Raw genomic sequence first — 13,369 nt, 5'->3', positions numbered from 1 at the left:
GTCACACTAATGCTTTGACCCGTTAAGGAAATGACTTATCCAAACATGTGATCAGTCGATTTAACACGACCCAAACACGCCTGAGAACAAACCAGAAAAAATAGCACGGATGGCTAAGCAAGATCAGTGCCACACAAAATCGACTGACCCAAAAAAAAATTCCAGATGACTTACATGCAGCTAAATATAGTTTTATTCTTCAAGGAGGGACACAAGTATCGGTTTGGCTATTTATCATGTACCTGAATTTTCTTTTAGCATCAGTCAATGCTTTCTTTTCTACAATCACAACGCATTAGTGCTACATAGAGCACACAGCGTGCATGCATGCTCGCGCGCTCACATAGTCATGCATAGGGATGATGTAGCTGTTTACAGTGCATGTATACAGTGCACACGTAGTTGGTCATGCACTCCCTGGACGCCGACACTTGGGAGTATTAATTGATAATTACTTAGGCAGAATAATTAAGAGATTTTATATTAATTGATATAATTAGTAAAGTTTAAATAAACTTGTTTTCATGTCACTCATCCCTATTCCTTTCATTTATTTTTTCAGCGGTTTTCCTATTTGACAGTCCACTGAAAAAATTATGTAGTAGTTTTTCTGTTTTATGTGTGTTTGCTTCTGTTTCTTCTTTCTTTCTTTCTTCTTGATCAGTTTTCCCTTTTTTTTCTTTATGTGTATATTTGGATGTTGGGTGTATGCAAGTGTATACATACAGCTACTATACAGATACTAGAGTGCACATTTTTTACTACTATAGGATCATTCTTGCATATTATAAGAACTGTAATTTCTGTGCAAATTGTGTGCAAGTTTCCGTTTTAATTGTTTTTTTTATTTTCTTTCTTCTTTAAGGGAAATACCAATGCCACTACTTCATTCTTTTTTAGTAAACACTATTTTTTATTTTGTGTGTGTAACTATACATGGAAGTACTATACAATATGTGTGTAGATTATTCTAGAGTGCAAAAAAGACAACTGTTATATGCTTATTCCTTGCATGCTTCGAAAAGTGTAAATTTTGTGCAAGTTTTTTTTCAGTTTTTTGTCATATTCTTTCTTCTTTAAGGGTAATTCCAATGCCAACAATTCATTCTTTCTTAGAAAACTTTATTTTCTGAACTTGTTTCAGTTTCAATTTTAGTTTTAGTATGGGGGGGGGGGGGACCCAGTTGGGTGTTTGGATGTTTGGATGTGGATCAGATGCTAGAGAGTGGTTTGACTGAATGCCAAAAAACTAGGGGCTTGTCAAATAGTCACCCCCTTTGTTTAGTTTTCTTCTCTCTCTCTGTGTGTGTGTGTGTGTGTGTGAGAGAGAGAGAGAGAGATCCAAAAAAATTCTAGAACTCTACTACATACTCTAAAACAAAAATGTAAAAAATAATTAAAAAGTTGCACATAGTTCATAAAAATTACAAATTTAATAATATCCAAGAATAAGCATATGATAGGGGAATTTTCGAAAAAAATGGAGTTTGCTAAAAATGAATGAATAGTGGCACTGTTATTACCATCCGGTAAACTAGAAAAATGAAACAAAACTAAAACAAAATCAAAGTAATTATTTCCATAAGGAAGAATGAATTAGCAGAATTGGTATTACCCTTAAAAATTAAATAAAATAAGATAAAAACAAAAAACAAAATAAAATAATGAATTTTCTTAAGAAAAATGAATTTGTGGCGTTGGTATTATCCTTTATAAACAAATAATACTAAAAGAATGTAACACAAACAATGAATTTTTTGCACACTATACACAAAAAATGTGCTTTTTTAAAAATATGCAAGAATAATAATATAATAGTGTAATTAGTGGCATTCGTATTACCCTTAAAGAAGAAATAAAATAAAATAAAATAAAAATGAAGTTTACTAAGAAAGGATAATTGGTGGCATTCGTATAACCCTTTAAGGAAATTTAAAAAAAATGTAAAACAAAAATGAGAAAATTTGCACACAATATATATGAAAAACGCACTTTATTAAAATATATAAGAATATAGTGATTTTTTTACAGAACATAAGTTCAGTATGAAAGTATGAATTAGCAGCATTCACATAACCTTTAAAGAAAATAAAAATGAAATGAAAAAATGAAAAATAAAATAGTAAAGTTTTATAACAAAAAAGGAATTAGTAGCGTTGGTATCACCCTTTAATAAGAAAGAAAGAAACTGAACACAATTTTGCACTGAAATTACACTTTATTAAAATGCAAAGATTCACTATATAATAGTGCAATTTTGATACATATTGTATAGTATTTGTGTGCGTACATTTACACTTACCCAACATCCCAAATATAGCTATGAAAGAAAAAAAACCCAACTACTAGAAAAAGAATAAAGGATTGCAAAAAACAGATAAAAAGAGAAAACAAGAAGAAGAAAAAACAAGGGAGAGAGGGGAAAGGCTGGGTCGCACCTTGTAATGGGCTTTGGACCGGTAAGGAATTGACTGACCTAAATATGTGGTCAGTCGGTTTAACAAGCTTAAACACAACTGACAAAACACCAGAAATAGATAACACGAATCACAAAGCAAGATCAACGGCACACAAGATCGATTGACCCAAAATAAAATTTCAGGCGACTATTTTTTTTGCCGGGAAATTTCAGGCGACTTACATGCAGCTAAATTGAAGTCTTCTTCATCAAGGAGGGACACAAGTGTTTTTTTTAAATGAAGGCAAAAGTTTTGCCTCATCAATTAATTAAGAAGAAGAGACACAAGGGTACATGTAATTGCACGTTAATTACTTGAGTTCTGTGTGCATATTTCACACATAACCGGCCGGGTGGCTTCTATTATACGTACTCCAAATCCATTATGTCATTCCTTACTTAATATCAATCTCTCTCTTTCTCTCCTCATTTCTTTGAGATTATCATCCTGGTTTGTTACGTGTAACTGTACGGCAAGTGATGCAATGACGACTAAGTTGGCCTAATCCTGCTGGCACGCAAAGCTCACACTAAGTCAGCGCAGTGTTTTTTTCCCTCCGAATGTTCTGATCTTTCCAGGCAATGCTTGCATGCATGTCAAGGAGGCATGCATCTTGTCTCGCATGCTAGAGATAGGGGGGGGGGGGGGGGGGGGGGGGGGGGATTCTAGACTCAGCGTGTCCTTTCTGAGGCCCTTCCAGCGTAAATCTCAAAGCACTCTCACAAGAACCACTTCTCTGGCAAGGTGCCGGAGGAAGCCAAGAAGGGAGATTCAACCAAGACTTATGACAAGGTGGAGGCCCTCAAAGTGTTTAGGCGTTCCAAGGGCCCATGCTTCACCCATGGCGAGCCTTCGAACAAGGCACACAAGTGCCCAACCCAAAGTGCCCGACCCAAGTTTCTCTCCATGTCATTGAAGAATTACTTGATTTTGCCACTCCCATGTAAAGGATGATGCACCGGAAGTCATGCTCCTGGGTTCTTCCAAAACAACACCCAAATGCAAGCGCACCCTGATTTGTGGGCAAGCACCATGTACGTACAAATAGCCAAATACTAATGTACTCAGGTAGTGTGGCCTCTTTCATCAACACTTATGATGGTGCCATGTACCAGGGGTACATCGGCAGGCCAGGAGTCGACCCACCAGACCACGCGGTGGCCTTAGCCCAGTACCGGGATGACAGCCTCACCAGGAGACACGGCCTACTTGGCGCGCAAGGAAGGTCCCCGGGGATCTTGCAGGACCCGACCCGGCTGTAACAGACTTGAGAATCATGTAAGCCCTAGCCTTGTCCCTTTATATAAGGCAAGGCTAGGGTTACACCATAGATCATCTACGCTCACATGTCTATGTGATTAGTGGCGAAGCTACACAAGGTTGATTGGAGGGGCCAAAGAGAAAATACAGTTTCTAGGATGAACGAAAACTCAATTTTTCCCGATATAAAACTCCCTATACTAATTTTCTTCACGAACTTTGTTCAAGCTGAGAGGGCCACGGCCCCCGCAGTCATACACGTAGCTCCGCCAGCGTATGTGATCTTTAATTGGCAATCTCTCCATTGTACACGAGTCTTCATTGTGCCAAAGAAGTTTTAGTTACTAGTTTAAGGCATTTCAATTTGGTTCCGAGAAACATGCATGCATACGCATGCCATTCATGGAAAACGAGGGACATTGGATAGTGCATCACGGCAAGTCGACCAAACCTCGACCCTGTACACAGAATGATCCCAAGGATGTAAACACAAGTGGGTGAGTCGTGAAGGTGGCACGTACTTAAATGGTTTTTTTATTTATAAGAGAACAATGCGTGCACATTTAAGAGTTCGGCCGGGTGGATTTCTCTTACACGTACGTACGTACGTACGTACTCCATGTCAACATTTCCTCCATCTCAATCTGCATTTCCTTTCTCTGAGACTGTCGCCGCGGTTCGTCATTGTACACGCGATCTGTACGGCAAGTGACGCAATGACAGCTGTCATTACCTCTGGCCTAATCCAACTGTCAGCGACTCCGCACAGTTTTTTTTTCCTTCCTCCGAGCGTGTCCTGACCTTTTCAGGCAATGCATGTCAAGCATGCGTCTTGTCTCAGCATGACATGTCTTAGAACATCTCTAGCAGACCCCGTCTAAGTGGTCAAATTCTTATAATTTTTGCGTTTTACAGTTTTGATCGAAAAAAGTGTTCAGAACAAAAACCGTAAAAATGATCCAACCCGTAATTTTTTTAAGGGCCACTGAAAATGCACACCCGAAACCCTTATATTTGGAGGTTGGAAGGCCGAACCTAAGGGGCCCTCTATACCAGTCAAACCTCATCCGAGCAAACACGCCGCCGCGGAGTTTGTCAGAATCCGCCCTAAACTCGCTGGAATTCATCACCGCACACCGGAAAAGACCGCTAGACGATGCAATCGATCACCGCTAGTTCGAATTGGACGAGGTCGACATCCCTGTAGCCTCCCATGACCTCAGCCTGGCCGCCGGAATCCTCCCGAGGCGGCATGCAAAGGGGCATGGCTCGGCCGGTGCTAGAGCAAGGCACGGACGTCGGAGGCGACGGGGTGTGGCCGGCGAGGCTGGGCGCGGCTGGCGTGGTGACGGGGCGCGGCCGACAGGTGACAGGGTGCGGCCAACGGGGTTGGGCGCGGCCGGCGTGGCCGGCTGGAGGAAGGGCGGCGGCGGACGGTTTGAAGAAGGAGCTCTTTATCCTAGTTTTACAATTTGTTTTAGAGTATCTATTCGGCCGTAGCTAAAATGAACCCTTAAAATGCATTTTTCCGACCCGTATCGCAGTATTACAGTTTGCGATTTTAAAAGGTCTGCTAGAGATGCTCTTGTTGTCGGAGTAAATGACCACGGGTAGCCTAGCCGGCTCCCCTGGCCCTTCTGAAAAAATTACGAGCCGATCCGACCCTCAAGAATCCAAGACATGGGGCCGCCTTCCCCTTGCCGGCTGTCTCCCAGGCCGACTATCGGAAGGCGGCACAGCTTTAGCCCTCATGAAGAAAGCCGCGGGAGGGCCGGCTCCAAGAAGCCGACCGCAAGAAGCCGACTCCCACAAAGCGGTCAAGATCGTACCCTCGAAGTCTGCATCCATATAACGGCGATGTGACGGGGCGTGGCTACAGTAAAGCCTGCCACCCCCGAATCCCGGAGCACGCCTGGCACAGTGCGCCGTACGGGGTGGCCATGACCCGTCCGGCGCGGCACTGTTGCCATGTTGACCCTGATGCCACCCACGACGGGCTGTCAGCGCGGCCCACGGGCGGTGGGCCCCTTCAGGCAGAGAGACACCCGAAGGCGGCCAGGCCTCCCCCAGTCGGCCCAAGACGGGGCCGGCTCCCCACAGTCGGCTTGCTTCCTCCCTCGAAGGAGACGCCCCATTAAGGGGACAAGACGAGGCGTGGCTACAGTGATCGCCCGCCGGGCGGCGGCACTGTAGCCACGCTTACCTCGGCGAAGCCCTCGTCACCAGGTTTGAGGCAATAGTGACCAGCCACCGACAAGGCCCTTGACAGTGGGGCCTGCCTGTCGACCAAGGAGCCGGCAGCCGGCAGGACCCACTAGCTGGCGGGCCCCAGCAGCCAGCGCAGAAGCCGGCGAGCGTAGACACAGACGGCTAGGGCCCACGCCCAGCCGGATTACCATTGTACCCCCGGGGGTGGGCCTATATAAACCCCCCGGGGCACCCATGCAAAGGGTTGATCTGAGCTAGTTTTAGACACCAGATAGAGAGGAGAGGAGAGCTAGCCGTGCCCTTCTTCTTCTTCTTCTCGCCAAACAGCTCAAGGAGCATCTTGTAGCCACTCGCTCATCTAGTGATCATGCGGAGACCCCGCAGAGCACCAGTAGGGGTGTTATCTCCTCGGAGAGCCCTGAAGCCGGGTAAGATTCGCCGGCGTGCATGTCTTCGCCTCATCCCGCTTCCAGGCACCGGCGACGTCTTACTGGCTCCCACAATGATAAGCCACCCGTTGGCATATGTCGCACCTACCACCTGACATTTGGCGCCCACCATGGGGCCAGGTGCACCGTCATCCGGAGACCTGTTCTGGACGGGAACCCTCTTCCTCCCCGGCGAGCGTAGCCAGCCCGGCACGCACGATGGCGCTTGCCACGACGCGCTGCAAGGCGTCGCCAACGTCTGCGCAGCGAGCGGCCTCGCCGATCTTCTTGATGAGACCCTCATCTCCGACGAGCCCGCCTCTGACGCGGGCACCGACCACCTCGTCAACCTCCTCGGCCAGCTCCACGTCTCCGGCGAGCTTGCTATGGACTTGGAGTCTGTTGGCTCCACCGATCCGATGCCTGTCGACTCCGACACGGCCTCGCTTGACGCTTTCCCCACCGACGTCGCGATCTACAACGACCCGCTTCCCCGGGCCGATGGCTGCGACGGTGCCACCACCGAGGTGATGGTCATCGGCCACGGCGGCGCTTCTGGCGAGAACGCCCTCGACGCCCCGCATGCAGCGGTCCACGACTTGTCCATCCCCCTCCCGGCCGATGCCAACGCCGAAGCACTGGAGGCTCGCCGCCTCGCCCTCCTCGCGGAGGGCCGGAAGTTGGCTTCCATGAGACGCCTCACCGAGGCCCACCAGCGCGAAGCCGACCGCGCCGCCTTTGGCACGCCACCCCCAGGCGGGCCAAGCCGAGCCGGCGTTGTCAGACAACGCGGCGCTGCCCTCGCCGACACGCTAGGAGTCGACCGCCCAGTCTACGCCACTCCACTCGAGAACCTGCGCGCCGCCCAGGCGGCTGTAGACGAGCTAGACGGACTGGGGGCCGAAGAACTCCCCCACATGACCAGACGCATCCAACAACTAATCGATGCAGCCGCACAGTGGCACGAAGCCGACGCCCACGCGGAAAGCCCTCCCCCGCGCCGAGAGCACGGCGCGACGTCCCGGACGCCGACTGCGGGTAAAACCCGTGCGTGACACGAGAAGGAGCCGGCTGCCAGCCGAAGCCGAACCCGGACCTCCATCGAGCGAGACGCAGAAGGCCGTCCCCGGGCCGTGGAGCGGCGGGGCAACCCGCCTCCGCCTCCGCCTCACGGGGAGAGATGTCCCACCCCACCGCCTGTCACGCATCCGACTCTCAGCGGCCGACTAGGTCTCCGTGAAGGAGTCGGTGAGAACGACGCCCGCCATCGGATCGACCGCCTAGCGCGATCCCTGGCGCTAGAAGAAGAAGATGATGTCGGCCCGCCTTGCTTCGGCCCCCGCATCCGCGACGAGCCTTTCCCCAAAGGATTCTTGCTCCCAAGAGACACGCCCAAGTACAACGGCTCCATGAAGCCGGAAGATTGGTTGATCGACTACTCCACAGCGGTTCGCATAGCAAACGGCAACAGGCGCATTGCCGTGAAGTACGTGCCCCTCATGCTACAAGGCACGGCGCGGACCTGGCTCAATAGCCTCAGGCCCTACAGCATCAACAGCTGGCTAGACTTCACAGAGGCCTTCGTCCGCAACTTCACCAGCACCTACAAGCGGGCCCCCAAGCCTAGACAGCTCTCCTTGTGCGTACAAGGCCCCGCCGAATCCACTCGCGACTACCTCACGCGTTGGGCCGAGCTCCACAACTCTTGCGAAGGGGTGCACGAGGTGCAAGCCATAGAATACTTCACCGTCGGATGCCGAGAAGGCACCCTCCTTAAGCACAAGCTCCTCTGCGACGAGCCGACTACCCTCGACGAGCTTCTGGTCATAGCGGACAAGTACGCCACCGCCGACTCCTCAATGAAGACTGAACTCCGGGTAGACGCGTCCGGGAAGGTAATCAACCCGGCGCCCAAGACGCCGGCTGGGGACTCCGGTCGACGCCCGTACCAGAACGACCACAAGCGCAAGGGCCCCATGCCGCTCTCCACCAGTCGGCAGGTGGCCACACTCGAGGACAAGCAGCCCGAAGGGCGGCCCGCACCCAAGAAGTAGAAGGGCGGCAGGCCGGCTTGGCAGCCAGCCTTCTCCTACGAGCAAACTCTCGACGCCCCGTGTAAGTTTCACAGCGGCGTGAAACCGTCCAACCACACAACCTGGAAGTGCCACTGGCTCACCCAAATCTCCAAAGGCGAAGGGCTCGCGCCGCCTCCGCCTGCTGGTCCACCGCCTCCGGCTCCGCAGCTGTCGACCGCTCGGCCAGCAGTCGAGGCTGTGCACGATGAGTTCCCCGACGAGCATGCCGCCTATGTCGTCTTTACAAGCCAGCCCGAAGGCCGGCGTAGCAAACACCGAGAGCACCAGGAAGTCAACGTGGTCGCTACCAACCCCGCTGAGCACATGCACTGGTCAGAAAAGCCTATCAGCTGGAGCCGGGCCGACCACCCAGAGGTGATGCCATCTCCCGGCTCTTATCGTTGGTTTTGGATGCCACCCTTGCAACGGACAGACGCGCCGCCCGTTTCTCCCGCGTGCTGATAGACGGCGGGAGCAGCATCAACATCCTGTACCGTGACACCCTGGAGAAGCTGAACGTCAAGACGAAGCAACTCATGCCTACTCGGACTGTGTTCCATGGCATTGTACCTGGCCTGTCCTGCGCCCCCATTGGCAAGATCAAGATTGATGTTCTCTTTGGGGACAAGGATCATTTCCGCCGAGAAGCGATCTGGTTTGAAGTGGTGGACCTGGAGAGCCCCTACCATGCATTGCTTGTCCGTCCTGCCTTGGCCAGGTTCATGGCTGTTCCCCACTATGCCTACCTCAAGATGAAGATGCCGAGCACCAAGGGCATCATCACCATAGCCGGCGATTATAAGAAATCTTCCGAGTGCGCTGCAGCCAGCAGCCGGCTGGCCGAGTCCCTTGTGATTGCTGAAGAAAAGAAGATGTTGGACCGAGTCGTGGCCATGGCCGGCAAACACCCGGCCCTGCCCCCCGATCCCAAGGAGTGTGACGCCCAAGGATCTTTCCAGCCGGCCAAGGAGACGAAGAAGATACCTCTTGACCCCGAGCACCCAAAAAGGTTTGCCGTCATCGGGGCAAACCTAAACAGCAAATAGGAAGGCAAGCTCGCCGACTTCCTCCGTGAGAATCAGGATATCTTTGCATGGTCCCCTAAGGACATGCCGGGTGTTCCGAAGGGATTCGCCGAGCACAAGCTACACGTCCGAGAAGGCGCAAAACCAGTCAAACAACCCCTTCGCCGACTGTCGGAGGAGAAAAGAAGGATTGTGGGAGAGGAGATAGCCCGGCTTCTTGAAGGAAATATGCCCTAGAGGCAATAATAAAGTTATTATTTATTTCCTTATAATCATGATAAAAGGTTTATTATTCATGCTAGAATTGTATTAACCGGAAACATAATACATGTGTGAATACATAGACAAACAAAGTGTCACTAGTATGCCTCTACTTGACTAGCTCGTTAATCAAAGATGGTTATGTTTCCTAACCATGAACAATGAGTTGTTATTTGATTAACGGGATCACATCATTAAGAGAATGATCTGATTGACATGACCCATTCCATTAGCTTAGCACCCGATCGTTTAGTATGTTGCTATTGCTTTCTTCATGACTTATACATGTTCCTGTAACTATGAGATTATGCAACTCCCGTTTACCGGAGGAACACTTTGGGTACTACCAAACGTCACAACGTAACTGGGTGATTATAAAGGAGTACTACAGGTGTCTCCAAAGGTACATGTTGGGTTGGCGTATTTCGAGATTAGGTTTTGTCACTCCGATTGTCGGAGAGGTATCTCTGGGCCCTCTCGGTAATGCACATCACATAAGCCTTGCAAGCATTGCAACTAATGAGTTAGTTGCGAGATGATGTATTACAGAACAAGTAAAGAGACTTGCCGGCAACGAGATTGAACTAGGTATGGGACACCGACGATCGAATCTCGGGCAAGTAACATACCGATGACAAAGGGAACAACGTATGTTGTTATGCGGTCTGACCGATAAAGATCTTCGTAGAATATGTAGGAGCCAATATGGGCATCCAGGTCCCGCTATTGGTTATTGACCGGAGACATGTCTCGGTCATGTCTACATTGTTCTCGAACCCGTAGGGTCCGCACGCTTAAGGTTACGATGGCAGTTATATTATGAGTTTAGGCATTTTGATGTACCGAAGGTTGTTCGGAGTCCCGGATGTGATCACGGACATGACGAGGAGTCTCGAAATGGTCGAGACGTAAAGATTGATATATTGGAAGCCTATGTTTGGATATCGGAAGTGTTCCGGGTGAAATCGGGATTTTACCGGAGTACCGGGAAGGTTACCGGAACCCCCCGGGAGCTAAATGGGCCATGATGGGCCTTAGTGGAAAAGAGAAGAGGCAGCCCTACATGGGCTGCGCGCCTCCCCCTTCCCCTAGTCCTATTAGGACTAGGAGAGGTGGCCGGCCCCCTCTCTCTCTTTTCCCCCTCCGCGAATCCTATTCCAACTAGGATTGGGGGGGGGGGAATCCTACTCCCAGAGGGAGTAGGACTCTCCTGGCGCGCCACACCTTGGCCGGCCAGCCTCCCCCCTCTAGTCCTTTATATACTGAGGCAGAGGCACCCTAGAACACACAAGTTGATCCACGTGATCTATTCCTTAGCCGTGTGCGGTGCCCCCAGCCACCATATTCCTCGATAATACTGTAGCGGAGTTTAGGCGAAGCCCTGCTGCTGTAGTGCATCAAGATCGTCACCACGCCGTCGTGCTGACGGAACTCTTCCCCGACACTTTGCTGGATCGGAGTCCGGGGATCGTCATCGAGCTGAACGTGTGCTCGAACTCGGAGGTGCCGTAGTTTCGGTGCTTGATCGGTTGGATCGTGAAGACGTACGACTACTTCCTCTACGTTGTGTCAACGCTTCCGCAGTCGGTCTGCGTGGGTACGTAGACAACACTCTCCCCTCTCGTTGCTTTGCATCACCATGATCTTGCGTGTGCGTAGGAATTTTTTTGAAATTACTACGAAACCCAACAGTGGCATCCGAGCCTAGGTTTTATGGTTTGATGTTATTTGCACGAGTAGAACACAAGTGAGTTGTGGGCGATATAAGTCATACTGCCTACCAGCATGTCATACTTGGTTCGGCGGTATTGTTGGATGAGACGACCCGGACCAACATCACGCGTACGCTTACGCGAGACCGGTTCCCCCGACGTGCTTTGCACACAGGTGGCTTGCAGGCGACTGTCTCTCCAACTTTAGTTGAACCAAGTGTGGCTATGCCCGGTCCTTGCAAAGGTTAAAACAGAGTCTATTTGACAAACTATCGTTGTGGTTTTGATGCGTAGGTGAGATTGGTTCTTGCTTAAGCCCGTAGCAGCCACGTAAAACTTGCAACAACAAAGTAGAGGACGTCTAACTTGTTTTTGCAGGGCATGTTGTGATGTGATATGGTCAAGGCATGATGCTGAATTTTATTGTATGAGATGATCATGTTTTGTAACCGAGTTATCGGCAACTGGCAGGAGCCATATGGTTGTCGCTTTATTGTATGCAATGCAATCGCGATGTAATGCTTTACTTTATTACTAAACGGTAGTGATAGTCGTGGAAGCATAAGATTGGCGAGACGACAACGATGCTACGATGGAGATCAAGGTGTCGCGCCGGTGACGATGGTGATCATAACGGTGCTTCGGAGATGGAGATCACAAGCACAAGATGATGATGGCCATATCATATCACTTATATTGATTGCATGAGATGTTTATCCTTTTATGCATCTTATCTTGCTTTGATTGACGGTAGCATTATAAGATGATCTCTCACTAAATTATCAAGAAGTGTTCTCCCTGAGTATGCACCGTTGCCAAAGTTCGTCGTGCCCAGACACCACGTGATGATCGGGTGTGATAAGCTCTACGTCCATCTACAACGGGTGCAAGCCAGTTTTGCACACGCAGAATACTCAGGTTAAACTTGACGAGCCTAGCATATGCAGATATGGCCTCGGAACACGGAGACCGAAAGGTCGAGCGTGAATCATATAGTAGATATGATCAACATAACGATGTTCACCATTGAAAACTACTCCATCTCACGTGATGATCGGTTATGGTTTAGTTGATTTGGATCACGTAATCACTTAGAAGATTAGAGGGATGTCTATCTAAGTGGGAGTTCTTAAGTAATTTGATTAATTGAACTTAAACTTATCATGAACTTAGTACCTGATAGTATCTTGCTTGTTTATGTTGATTGTAGATAGATGGCTCGTGCTGTTGTTCCGTTGAATTTTAATGCGTTCCTTGAGAAAGCAAAGTTGAAAGATGATGGTAGCAATTATACGGACTGGGTCCGTAACTTGAGGATTATCCTCATTGCTGCTCAGAAGAATTACGTCCTGGAAGCACCGCTGGGTGCCAGGCCTGCTGCTGGAGCAACACCAGATGTTATGAACGTCTGGCAGAGCAAAGCTGATGACTACTCGATAGTTCAGTGTGCCATGCTTTACGGCTTAGAATCGGGACTTCAACGACGTTTTGAACGTCATGGAGCATATGAGATGTTCCAGGAGTTGAAGTTAATATTTCAAGCAAATGCCCGGATTGAGAGATATGAAGTCTCCAATAAGTTCTATAGCTGCAAGATGGAGGAGAACAGTTCTGTCAGTGAGCATATACTCAAAATGTCTGGGTATAATAATCACTTGATTCAATTGGGAGTTAATCTTCCGGATGATTGCGTCATTGACAGAATTCTCCAATCACTGCCACCAAGCTACAAGAGCTTCGTGATGAACTATAATATGCAAGGGATGAACAAGACTATTCCCGAGCTCTTCGCAATGCTGAAAGCTGCGGAGGTAGAAATCAAGAAGGAGCATCAAGTGTTGATGGTTAACAAGACCACTAGTTTCAAGAAAAAGGGCAAAGGGAAGAAGAAGGGGAACTTCAAGAAGAACAGCAAGCAAGTTGCTGCTCAGGAGAAGAAAC

The sequence above is a fragment of the Triticum aestivum genome, chromosome 5A (assembly GCF_018294505.1).
Source record: "Triticum aestivum cultivar Chinese Spring chromosome 5A, IWGSC CS RefSeq v2.1, whole genome shotgun sequence".
Lineage (NCBI taxonomy): Eukaryota > Viridiplantae > Streptophyta > Magnoliopsida > Poales > Poaceae > Triticum > Triticum aestivum.
Note: the sequence above shows the minus strand (reverse complement) of the source record.